Genomic DNA, 13,721 nt, shown 5'->3' on the forward strand with positions numbered 1-13,721 from the left:
GGCCTCCCCGGTGGCGCAGTGGTTGAGCGCTGGGTTGCGAAGCTGCGCGCGGCCTCTGTGGCGCTGGTTCGATCCCCGGCTGCTCCCCGGCCACCGGAGGAGGGTCCCACATGGCGCGCAGACCTCTCCTGCCGCCCGCTGCTCCCCTCAGCGGTGTGCTTCGGTCCTTCTGCCTGCTCTGCTCCCCGCTCTGGCTCTGGTGAGTTCTCTCACCCTCCTGTGCTTCTGACTGTACCCAGTGCATGTATAAACAAAACAAACAAACAAACCAGCAAACAAATAAATAAAGCATGCCTCTATAAAAAAAAATTAAAAAAAAAAATTAAAAAAAAAAAAAAAAAAACTGTCAGCCCCAAGATCCCGGAGGGATCAGTTACACGTCTTCTGATTCTAGATCCAGTGCTCATCTCATGGTGCTACTCTTCCCAAGTCACCCATAATGCAACTCCATGAATTTGTGGTAAGGAACTTTGCCTTTCAATTTTAAAATAAAAAATAAACAGTATGTACTGCATCATCGGTGATGGTGCCAAAAAATTGGAAGCAATCCAAATATCCACCTACAGTAAAACAGTTAAGCAAACCAGGAAAAATCCACTAAGACCAACATTACTCGACCACTAGAAATACAAATTTTTGAAGATTTCAGCAACACAGAAATTTTTCATAACTGAAAAAAGCATATGTGGATTAGCACGGACACAGACTATCAGGCAAAATGAAAGCACTACATACAAGCAAGTAGAATCCTCGGTTAATTTTTCTTCACAAGTTGGCTGTAGTGCCAGCGTGGTGCCTTAACAACAAATAGGTTTATAATATTCGTGTTGATTTTTTAATGCCCCAGAGCACTTGCTTTCCTACATGATCTCTTCTAGCTGCCAATTCAAACAAATTCAATTTTGCTTTACAGATATAAAGACTTTCTCCAACCTATTATGTTTATACTTCTGTATTTTGTATGAGCTCTTTTATAATTTATCACTCTCTTTGGGGACTTTAAAATATATCAAAATCGTGCCAATGTGTGTCATTGCCCCCTCGTTTTGACTACGTTAATTGTCCTATGACAGCGTTTGGCATTCATCACGGTGGGAACAGAGGAGAAAACAGCAGAAGCTGTCCTGCCTCAGCCCCAGCAGCCAGGGGACTCACAGGCCGCCATCCCTCAGTGCCTCAGCGGCTTCCCGTCTCTAAGGAGTCTGTGATAAGCAGTGTTGTCCCCAGAAACCATTTGGTCACAAGAACAGGAATCTACTTAGACTAGCTTAAATGATGTGGGAGTTGATTATAAGATGACTGGAAATAGCCTCAATACTCCCAAAGCACAGGAAGTCAGCCAGCCCTGAAGTCAACCTTCAAGAAAGCAGTAGCTTGTGTTTGCTTCTTTTTTCCTTCTGTCTCTCTCCTCTCTCTCCCATCTTCCCTCTCTTATCCTTTCTGTCTCTCCCTCCCCCCTAACTTCTCTTCCCCCTGCCCTCTTTTACTCTCCCCTTCCTCTCTCTACAGCCTGGATCCTGCTCCTCACTCACCAATTCACGGAAGACCAATCCTAGCCAAGCTTCACCCCTTCACAAGGTCCTCACATGCATTTTCCTCACTTTCTCAGGCCCGGCTTTCTCTGCTCTTTACCCCACCCCCATCTCACCCTTCTCAGAAAATACCAGGGACTCTTGCAGTAAACAGGGCCCCAATCTGAAGACAACAACGCTGTATCGTATGGGGAAGAGCTCTCCTGCAAACCCCGAAGGAGAGGTGAGTGGCGCAGGAGGCTAATGCAGGAACATTCATCCTGTCAGGAATCAGGTCTAGGTGAAAAGTTAGGAGCTGATGCAACACCCTGGGGGACCGTCAATAGGGGCAAGAAAGAGCGCCTGTCCTCAGAGAAAAGAGAAAAGGAGTAAGTCCCGGAAGCGAACAGTCACAGGTGGTCAGTTCTTATATAGAGCTGGTCCAAGGCTGCAGTGCTTAGGAGACACTGTCCGGCCAACTGTGGCGGCTCAGACTTAACAGGAGATACCGGGGATTGAAGCAATAGTAAAAAGGGTACTACGGGTATTTATCAAACAGTATTAAATGAGCAAAGATAAGAGAATGGGCAGTTAGGAGACTTGAATGTATCACTGATTTGCCATGTGACTTGAGTAAATTATTCTCTTGGGCCTCAGTTTCCCCACCAATAATGTGAAGTGATCTGCTGAGGAACACTCATGGTCCCTCCAGAGAGACCCCTGAGGCAATGTTGTGCCAAAGCCAGTGCTTTCTGGCTTGTGAAAACCCCACTGTTAGATTCAGGGGGATTTTGTGAGCTTGTTGTTAAATATAGCTGTTCTTTTAAAAAATGAAATACAGGGCCTCCCTGGTGGCGCAGGTGATTGAGCGCAGCGCTGTGAAGCTGTCCAGAGCCTCTGCAGTGCCAGTTTGATCCCCGCTGGCCACGGAGCAATCCACATGGCGGGGTAGACCTCTCCTGTCTCGCCCACTGCTCCCCTGAGCAGTGTATTTCAGTGTATTTCAGTCTGCCTGTTCTGTTCCCCACTCTGTCTCTGGTGAATCCTCTCACCCTCCCACACATCTGGCCTGTACCCTAGTTCTTGTATAAAAATAAATAAATCTTTAAAAAATAAAAATAAAATAAATAATAATAATAATAAAATAAATAAATAATGAAATAAACCATTTACAATGAAATAAACTGTATTAAAATCCAACAGTAAAAGTACTCAAAACTCATCACATCCTAATGATTTTATTGTTTACCATTATCTATGCCAGGACCAGTAAAATTTTAAGTTTTGGGGGCCACAGATAGTCTCTGTCAGATACTGTTCTTAGTTTATTTTTTTATAATGCTTGAAAAATACAAAAATCAATCTCAGTTCATGGGTTGCACAGTAAGAGGCCATGGGTCCAATAAGACCTACAGGACAAACCACCAAGCTCTGCTCTTGAGTTACTCACGTCTCTCACAAACATGGCAGGGACACTATATACCTGTGTGTGACTGAGAATATCTTCTCAACTCCAAGTTCATTTGAATTCTACAATCAGCTGTGGTAAGGAATTTTTACCTATGGAAATGGACAAATGTTGCAAATCAAGGCTGCTTCTCTTGGAGAGCCAGTTGTTAAACAGCTACCAAAACACCACCGCCCTGAAGTCACAGTGGGAGCAAATTACAGAAAACTTAAGTGTTTTACCGGCTCATCCAGGACACCCAGAGAGGGAAGCAGGGTGAAAAGAGGAAATGCAGTGCCTGGAGTCAGGGGGCAAGAACGGCTGAAGGACACGCGGCCCCCAGGCCTGGACGTGGCTTAATGAATAGGTGCTCTTCTGTGGCCACCTTCAGGTTTCAGGTTTGCTTTCCTGTGCCTCAGATTCATCCTACTTTTCCCTTCTCTCCATTTGAAAATGTTATTTTTGTCTCCACCACTGCCCTGGATGGTAACGACGCTGCAGAGGTCTGCCCAGAAGCCACCGGGGACAGACACTGGAAGACGCTGGTGGCTGGAGGGAGATGAGCAGATACCAAAGGGACAGGCAGCTTTATGTCGAGCAGCCACCTCTGCTATTCTCGTGTGAATCTGGGGCTGCTCTTAAAATAGAACAATAAACGTGCAGGTCTAGACTAAGCAGTAATTTTGGTTTGGGGGAAAGCTGATACCTAACGGGATGAGAATAACCCCGAGAAAGTTTGTTTTCAGCAATTTGGTCTCAATTAGGCAGGAAAGTGCCTGGCAAGGAACAAAGACACAACCAAAACCAGGAATGGGATTTTTAGGGCTCTGTGAGGTGACATTCCTCCAAATTCCCAGACTGCAAACACTGCCTGGGGAAACAAGGTACAGCCTTAGCATTGTGGAAGAAACCGCCTCTCTGCTTTACTCCTTTCTTTGAATCACAGGGAAAATACACCCTGGGCATTTAAAACACCTCTTTCCCATGTGCCCTATTTCTCATAGATGATCATAAGCAGATCTGATAGAAACGGTGAAAAAGTACTATCTTTCCCCAATTGCATGTGCTATGCAACTGGGGAAAGTAATAGTCTTTCCCAGTTGCATAGCACAAATAGCACAAAATGCTAGCAAAGTGAGGGGAGGAGAAAGCAGGGTTTGGTGGGGGTGGCAGATGAAGACAGAGGTGGTTAGAGACAGTTGCAGAAACAAAGGGACCCTTGGACTAATGCTGAAGGAATAGGCAGAGAATAAAAGGGAAAGGAATTTAAACAAAAACAATGGCGTATGAAAATGCAATGTATGGTTGCTATATTTAAAGATGTTCAAACTCATTAATCATGGGAAAATTTCACATTAAAAACCACAGTGAGTAACCTGGAAACAACCCAAATCCCCAAAAATAGATGACTGGATCAAGAAGATGTGGTACATATACACCATGGAATATTACCCAGCATTCAAAAAAGATAAACTCATGCCATTCACAGCAACGTGGATGGATCTAGAAGGAATTATGCTCAGTGAAATAAGCCAGAAGGAAAAAGAAAAATATCGGATGGTTTCATTTATAACAGGAATATAGGGGAACCAAATAAGACATCAGTGTAAAAAAAATAATAAAGTACAAAACACAACAGAGCAAAAACAGACAATTATAAACCAGAATCATCCTGCAGGGGAGGAGGAGGGAGAGGGATGAGAGGGAGGGAGGGAGGAGCACAGAGGGCTGTGGTGATGGTGCACGGGTGCCTTGGGGAAGGAGATTCTATGGGGACTCAATCTGAGGGGGTGGGGGGAAGCAAATATTGTCTAAAAAATGTAAAAAATGATAAATGTTAAAATAAAAAATAATTTAAAAAAAACACAGTGAGAGTAAAAGCCACGAGAGAGAGTAACTCTCACCCCAACAATGAGGCAAAACCAGACAACCTACAAAATCCTAACTTCCCTTGAGCCATTCAGGCAGCAGAGGTTACAAGACAATCAGGAGAACTGAATTTCAGAGAGTGACAAAACCCAAGAACTGTGCCCTCTTTGACACAGCCTCCTCGGAAGAAGCAGGTATGAAGAAAAGATTCTTAAAAGCTGAGTATGGGCTGCCCTGAAGTTAAATCCTAGGGAGTCCCAAACACAAGACGAGTTCATAGTCTCAAGCTCTTTTCCACAACCTTTACCAGGTACGCAGAGAAAGACTGGGACAGGCAGGGTTGCTGAGCCATCACTGACCAGCAGGAACAAAATCCCACCCACTTTCCAGGACCTTCTAAACAGCATTAAGACACTGCAGGGGAGAGGTAGAAGGGTGTGGGAGGTAAGGGGGTTACAGGTTGGCAACCCTCCCTCTCCCAAGTCCCTGGCAAAGATCTGTGTAAAGACATGTATACAGCCGCCTTCCCCTGGACAGGGAGCAGAAATCTCTCTGCCTGCAGGATGACACAAACAACAGCATCCCCCTGCAGTGGGGGAGAACAGGAAATTCCCTGCAATGGTAGCTACCACTACACATCCCACAAGAATAACTAAAATTAATTAGACTGATGATGGCAAGAACTGGCAAGGACACAGAACAAGAACTCTGACAGGCTCCTCATAAGAGAGTAAATTAGTGCAACCACTTTGGAAAACTATCTGCCCGGTGACAGCTAAAGCTAAACATGTGTCTATCCTATTCTGCTCATTTCCTTTCTAGATGTTCCAAGCGAAATGAGTACACACATGAGCCAAAGGACATTAAAAAAGAGCATTCGTGACAGAACTTCTTGAAATTACCCAAAACTGTAAACACCCCAATAATCACCAGCAGGACTATGTATAAATTTCTTCATACAATGGCATGAATACTATACAACAATGATAATGAACGAACTACTGCTACCTGCAACATGAATAAATCTAACATATTGAGGAAAAGAAGTCAGTAAAAAAAAGAATCCATGAGTTAATTCATATGAAGTTCAAAAACAGAAAAAACTAATATATAAGATGGAAATCACACAGCAATTATCCTTTGGAGTATGGAAGTGGACATGGTGAAGTAGGGGTTCCTGGAATTCCAGAAATGTTCTACTTTTTCATCAGTCTCTGATCAGGTGGCGTCACATTGTGAAAATTCATGAGTTTTCTACTTAAAAGTTATACTTTGACTAAAAAGACAGGTTTACTTTAAAGAAAAGTACGCAGTATGATGGGAAATGTTCAACAAATTAGCCTAGCTGGAGTTGTGAGAGAGAAGGCAGGGGAGGGTGGAGCCAGAACATGAAAGCTTTGAGTTCCAGAACAAGGCATTTAGCCTTTGTTCCACAGGCAAAGGAGTGCCACCAGAGGCTTTTTTTTTTTTTAAGGTAATTATAGATTCACATGCAGTTGTAAGAAACAATACATGTCCTCCTGCCACCAATGTTGACATTTTCCAGAATTTTAGCACAGTTTCATAACTAAAAAACTAGTACTGATACAATCTACCCACCTTATTCAAATTTCATCAGTTTTACATACACTATTTGTGTGTGTACATTGTGTTTAGTTCTATGAAACTGTATCACAGGGAAACTCTATCACAGGTGTAGATTCCAGAGACTTCCACCACAGTCAAGACACAGAATCCTGGGCCTCCCCTGTGGCGCAGCGGCTGAGCGCTGGGTTGCGAAGCTGCCCCAGGCCTCTGCAGCGCTGGTTCGATCACCGGCTGCTCCCCGGCCACCGGAGTTGGGTCCCACATGGCGCACAGACCTCTCCTGCTGCCCGCTGCTCTCCTCAGCAGTGTACTCGGTCCTTCTGCCTGCTCTGCTCCCCCTCTGGCTCTGGTGAATTCTCTCACCCTCCCGCGCTTCTGACTGTACCCAGTGCTTGTATAAATAAATAAATAAACAAATCTTTAAAAAAATAAAAAGACACACAATCCTGCACCACAAGGATCCCTCATGCTACCTTCTAATGAAATGACTGAACAGACCGAGCTTCATCTATACCATGGCACACTATTCAGCAATAAAGGGAAATAAACTAGTGATACACATAAAATTTGGGTGGGGGAAATCTATGTAGGGGGAAAAAAAAAAAGACTATCTCCCAAAGTTACTTACTTTAGGATGCCATTATATAACTTTCTCAAAATAACAAAATCAAAGAGATGGAAAACAGGTAACTGGTTACCAGCGATTAGGTGGAGGGGGAGGGATGTGACCTTGGCTATGGAAGGACAGCACCGAAGGGTTTTGAGTGGAGCAAGGACATCAGTAACATAGACCAGAGATTCTGGGCCATCCCAGGACCTCAGCTCGAACTTTCTGGGGCCTTTATCTTCCCATCCATCATCCTTTCTCCACCCCAACCACCTCAATAGCTGCCTCTTGCTGATTCAACAACTAGTTAATTAGCAGTGGTCTGGGTTTTGATTAAAGGGTCCTACTGATAACGGGTCTTCCCCACTGGCAGCCCCATGCGGTATCACCCACCCAGTGGGGCAGGGCGCTTACCCTCTGCTCTGTGACTCCTGTTTGTTCTCCTGCAGAACTCCTAGAGGCGCCGAGAGCCCTTTGACATATTTAGTGGATTAGCTGTCTCGTGAGTTCGGGAAAGTATGGTTTTTAACTCTTGCTCCTATTTCTCCCCTAGATATTATTCTATTAGACTGTTTCAAAAATAAATGTGCTGTTGGAGGAAGGGGGTGCAGGAAGGGGGGTTTGTATGACATTTCTCTGTTATTTTGAAATAAGACCCATAGGAAGCCTCCAGGCACATGTTAAAGTCTGACATAATCCAGTTACAAAGGAGGATTAAGGGGGCTGATGATCTCGCACGAACAGGCAACTCCCTGATGTACTCATGGATGACACACTGGGTCCTAGGAGCAAATAAGGAGGAAAAGCGCCTTTCACAAACATACCAGGAAGAAAATCCATACCCTGCAGAGTACACCAGGCCTCAAGAACAACCAATCCCTGACCTGAACCTGGACTCTCCTGGATGCCAGAGGCAGGCCTGCATGTCCTAGGGGCAGGCCTGCATGTCCTCGGGCAACACCTTCTCTGCAGTGAGGAGGAGACCTGTAAAATCTGGAGGGCAGGGCTTCCTACAGCGGGGTATGTATGCTGCATGTGTGTTTCTTAGTAGCAGTAAAGGGGAGTGGAGAATGACAGCCCAAAGGGAACAGCATGGGAAAGGCACAGGCTTGGAGTAGATGGTGTGACTGGGGAGTACAACATGAGGATAGAAGCAGAGGAAAAGGAGCAGGAGAAGTAAAGTAGTGCCTGAATCAGGAAGGTCTTGTCTGTCATGATGAAGACCATGGCCTTTAATCAATGGACAAACTAACAGTTTTGAGAGCAGGACTGCAACTCAGTACTTTGGAGAGATTGCTTGAGTGGCCCCATGAAAACAAATATATTAGAGGGGGTAAGGCGCTGGTCAGAGAGTTAGGAGCCCAACTGCCTTCTTTCATCCTCACTAAGAATAAACCAAAGAAATCATCCAACTTCCCAGGAGGCTGTCATGTTAAGGTGCCTTCTCTTGTTGAGACATGACTTAAAACATGTCCCAAAACAAAGATCAAGCTTTTGCTGATTGAAAAAAGAAAAAGCACTGAGTACTATTTAAGGGGCGGGGGGTGTTCCCAGCTTCCTGGGCTTCTATGGTAAACCCTCAGTGGACTGCAGAGCAGCCTTGAGAAATATCTAGTGCCATGGCCAGGCTGAGGAGTCAGATGTCTGGGCATACCTGGCAGGCAGGAAGTAGCCTGGCAGGTGTCTGTATGAAAGTTGGCCAAGGAGCCTCCTGGAAAGGATACAACCTAAGGGAAGAAAGAGCCATTAGGCTGTAAGAAAGCAGTAAGAATGGAACAATTCTGAGTTCTGCAAGGTGTCTGCCCCTCCAAGTTGTCTGCTGACTCAGCCCCCACTGGGTTCCTGGTTCCGTACTGAGCAAAAAGCACCAACAGGAGTTCTGCTTTGAGGTGTCTCCAACAGGATATAGCAAAGGAAGAATAGGCTGTCCTCCCCCATATAGCTCTGGGTCTGGGGGGCAGCCAATAAGGAACTGTGGGAGAAGTTACAGCCATTGACAGACTGGCACAGGATTGTGTCCCCAAGCCAAGTCTACCCTACAGGAGCCATGCCCACCACAGGAATGGCCACACCCTTCAGAGTCCTCCAGGGTGCACAGCAAGGACATGACAGCACTGGGCAGGTTCTGAGCTCATGGGAAACATGCCCTAAATTGCTGGGGTAGGGGAGGGTCCAGATGGCACCTCTGCATAGGCAGGCAGACCCGAAGTAGGTTACTGTGAGTCGCACATGCTCAGAGCCCAGGCAGGACTCACTGGAAGTCCTCATTTGTCCAGTTCTGAATGTGTGCTGTTCATACAAGAAGTTATCAGGAATCATTGTTAACAGTCAAAGATTAAACAGAACTAGAATTTAACCAGAAAACTTTGAAGACGGCCCCTCTGCCACGGCCCCACTACCACAATTTGACGTGATTGCCTCTGAGCAAAACTGTAGCAGATATTTGTGTGATGACTTTGCAGTGTTCCTATAGTTCCAGGTTATGTAAGTGCCTCCCAATACCTGTTATTTTCCTACATCCCTTCCTGGGAACCAACCTGACCTGCAGGCAATGTTTAGGTAGCTTGGAATTCTCAAGCACATGGTCCTGATGAAATCTTGATATCAAACATCAAGACCAGGGCACTGGACAAGATAACAGGGGGAACTCTCTTGTTTAATGCGTTGCCATGGTGAGGAGAAGATGATGGAATGGAAAGGAACCTGGAGAAATACTGCAATGTAAGAGATTATAAAATCTTTGTTAATGGGCCTCCCCTGGTGGCACAGCGTTGAGTGCTGGGCTGCAAAGCTGCCCGCAGCCTCGGCCGCTGGCAAGGGTCCCACATGGCATGCAGACCTCTCCTGCTGTGCTCGCTGCTTCCCTCAGCAGTTTATTTCATCAGTCTGCCTGTTCTGCTCCCTGCTCTGGTGAATTCTCTTAACCCTCCCACGCTTCTGACTGTACCCAGTGCTTGTATGTATAAATAAATAAATAAATAAATAAATCTTTAAAAAACAAATCTTTGTTAAACTCTGTATACCTGAGTTGGCATGGAGGAAGACATTCTCCTCCTTGCGTGTGGTGGTCACTATATGATCAATAAAATCTCCAAAGACTCCTGCTAAGACTCTGCCAGAAATTATTTTGGGATCTTAATTGCCCAACTTAATGATGGACAGAGCTTTAGTAGTTATCATCAAAGTGTTGGCAGACCTTCCACCCCCCAGCTAAGAGTCACATTACAAACATATTACTCAAATATTGCTTGGCTAAATCTGTAAACTAGTACAAATTGGCCTTCTTTCTGTTCCTCAAACATGCCAAGTTCTTTCCCATGCCTTCTCAAATGTTGTTCTCTTTTACTGGAACACTTTGCACAGCCGCCTACTTAGCATGCAGGTCTCAACTCAAATGTCACTTCCTCGGGGCATGTGGATACCTCTGGGGTGCTGGCGATGTTCTACATCTTGATCTGGGTGGTGATTACAAGGGTGTGTTCATACTGTGGAAGTTCATCAAGCTGTGCACTTCTGATGTGTGTACATGTTTGTATGTATTACTTCCACAGAAAGTTTATTTAACAAAATGTCACCTCCTCAGAAAAGCCTTCCTTGACCACTCCATGCTTACTATCCTCACTCTCATGTTAGCCTTCTTTCTTGTCTGCATGGCATGACAATGGTCTTAAATTAACTGGTCTACATTTGAATTCCCTTGTTTATTTTCTGTCTCCTTCTCTAGAATATAAACACCAAGAGAGAAGAAGGACGGTATCCACCTTGTTGCATGCTGTATTCCTAATGTCTGGAAGGATACCTGGCAAAAACTAATGAAGAAATAATGAATGAAAAAACAAAGGATTGAACTAGATAGGAAGTTTCCCCCAGTCCTGTTCTGAATTATCTATATGCTTAGAATGCCTCTGAATGAAGGACAAAGACATTTCCTTTGTGAGTCACATACACTAGGGATTCTTTTTTTTTTTTAAAGATTTATTTATTTATTCATACAAGCACTGGGTACAGTCAGAAGCACAGGAGGGTGAGAGAATTCACCAGAGCCAGGAAGACTGACGAAATACACTGCTGAGGGAAGCAGCGGGCCCGGCAAGAGAGGTCTGTGATGCCATGTGGGACCCTCACCGGTGGCCGGGGATCAAACCGGTGCTGCAGAGGCTGCGGGCAGCTTCACAGCCCAGCGCTCAACTGCTGCGCCACCAGGAAAGGCCCTACACTAGAGATTCTTAATGTCCTACATTCTCATCAATGAAGGATCACACATTTCTTCTATTTCTGCGTTTGCAGCAAAGACCCTGCCCTAGAGTCCACTTACAGTTTTTGTGATCTCCCTAACCTTCCTCTCCTCATATATGAAGTGGTAAAAGAACCCAGCAGTGGTTGTGAAAATTAAATGAAAAAATAAATGTGAACTTGTTTTTAAGGTAAAACTACTTTCAAACAGACAATATTGTTTTAAGATTAATTTAAGGAATGGCTTTGTCTTTGGGAGAACTCATTTATTTTTGAATTGCATTCTGGATGGAAACACAGGATTTCCTTTTGTACCTAAGAAAAAGATGCCCTTTGTGTAAAATCAAAAAGAGTAGCAGACTGTGAGAGGGCAGGAGAGAATTATCTAGGGGACTGGTGACATTCTGTCTCTTCATTGATGGCTAATTACATGAAAGGGTTCGTTTGTGAAAAGTTACACTGTGTGCCTATAAGTTTCATGCTTTTCTATCTGTCACTGTACTTTAATAAAGAAGTTTATAAAACAAGTGAAGATTTGGCTGTATCTCCATAGGGAAAAAAAAAAAAAAACTGTGTTTCTCCTTATCTCACACTATTCTACTCTCACGCTGCTTTCAACACCAGCTGTGTGGGAGTTCTTCCTACACCAAGCAATTCTAAAACACCAGTTGGGTGTTCTACAATTTTCTTGAGATAGCATCAGATCCCACAGGGTAAGGGCTCAGTCCACAAAACTTCCCCTGCCCCACTTCAGGTGCCAATCCCAAGTCCAGGTTGTACCTGGACAACAATTGGTGGGCTATAAATGGGAGGTTCCCACAACCCCCTTCACAGGTTCAATTATTTTCTAAAACAGCTCACAGAACTCGGGGGGGAAAAATGACCTACCAGCTTATTATAGAATGAATTACATGATAAAGGATACCGAGGAAGAGTCAGATGAAGAGACACGAAGGACCAGGTCTGAGTGGTTCCCCTGGAGGTGGAGTGTGTCACCTTCCCAATACCTGGATGTGCTCACAACCTAGAAATTTCCCGAACCCTGTATTTTGGGATGTTTACATCTTCCAGGCAGCCGCAATAGCTGTAGCAAATATGTCTATCCCCACCATACTTGGTGGACATTCTCCTGGAAATAAAGGGGCAATTGCATTGAAATTGTGTTTCAAACATTTGAGAGGAAACTGATAAGACTGGAGGAATGGTTTGGAAAGTAAGGATGCACAAGCAAGTACAGATTCAAGGGAGCTACTTCATAGCAAGTTAGACGTTTGTTTCTGTCAGGAGAAGAAAGTAGGGAGCTGCCTCCACAGAGGTTCCTTCCACGTTCTAAATTCACTGCATAAAGGTAACACAAATGTGAGAACTGAGCCAGGTTAAAGGGGTAAAGGAGAGCAAAGGGTCTGTAAAACGTGCCCTTCTTAAAGATGTTTTAAAATAATTAAAATTTCCTATGCAGAAAGTGCTAGTGTCCTACCCCATATTTAAACTTCCTTTCTAGCAATAGAACCTAAGTTTTATTAAGAGCAGAAATGACCTACTTCAAAGACTACATATCCCAGTCTCCCTTGCAGCTAAGCACAGTCATGTGACCATAGTCTCAGCAATGAGGTAAGTTCCACCAGAAGTTGCTGCACCTCCCCCTGCAGTGACCTTTAGGGCTAACCGGCCCTAGGTCCGGCTGGGCAACCAGCGCGCAGGGGGAGAACAGCAAAACCCTACCTGCTGCACCTCCCACCGCAGTGATCTTAGGAATGGCTTTCGCCACGGTCCCTAGATCGAATGGCTTTCGCCACGGTCCCTAGATCTGGCTGGGCACCAGCGCACGGTGGGAGAACAGCCTGAAGCAGAGGAAGTGCAGCAGAAGCTCCCTGAAAAGGCAGAAGCTTATCAATAGATAACGACCACCAAGAACCACTACAAGAATGCTAAAAATCCTATCCCGTCTTCCTAGAACTACAAACTTTAATCCCTTATCTGTCTTTCTAAACTTCCTCCTTTCTTCTATAATGGTCATTGCTTGTTATGTAGATCACCTCCCTGATAGTGATAGACTGAGCCAGCGAGCAAGCTAATTTCTTTGATATTCATTCCTGTGCTTTTAGAAAACATATATATACTAGTCACAAACTTAAGGAAAATTACACTCAGATTTTCACTCTTGAAGTGTGTCTGTGTGTCATTTCTTTCGCCGACGCCCTGACCACCCTGCACGCTTCTCTCAACCCTGAGGTGGCCTCATCGTCTACTGCTGTGCTGGTCCGCGGCAGGTGGCGCCCGAACGTGGGGCCCCGACATTTTATTTCATTTCATTGTGTCTTCCACCCAAAGAAGAGGTGAGTAACGAAGAGATCGTGTTGGGTAAGCTATCTCCCTTCTTGTGTGTGTGAGTGTGAATGTGATTCCCCTAAAATACCCTCTTTTAAACAGTCAGGGATAGGATCCTCACTGGAGCGTCCGGAGCTCG

The sequence above is a fragment of the Talpa europaea genome (genome assembly GCF_964194135.1).
Source record: "Talpa europaea genome assembly, chromosome: 7".
Taxonomy (NCBI): Eukaryota; Metazoa; Chordata; class Mammalia; order Eulipotyphla; family Talpidae; genus Talpa; species Talpa europaea.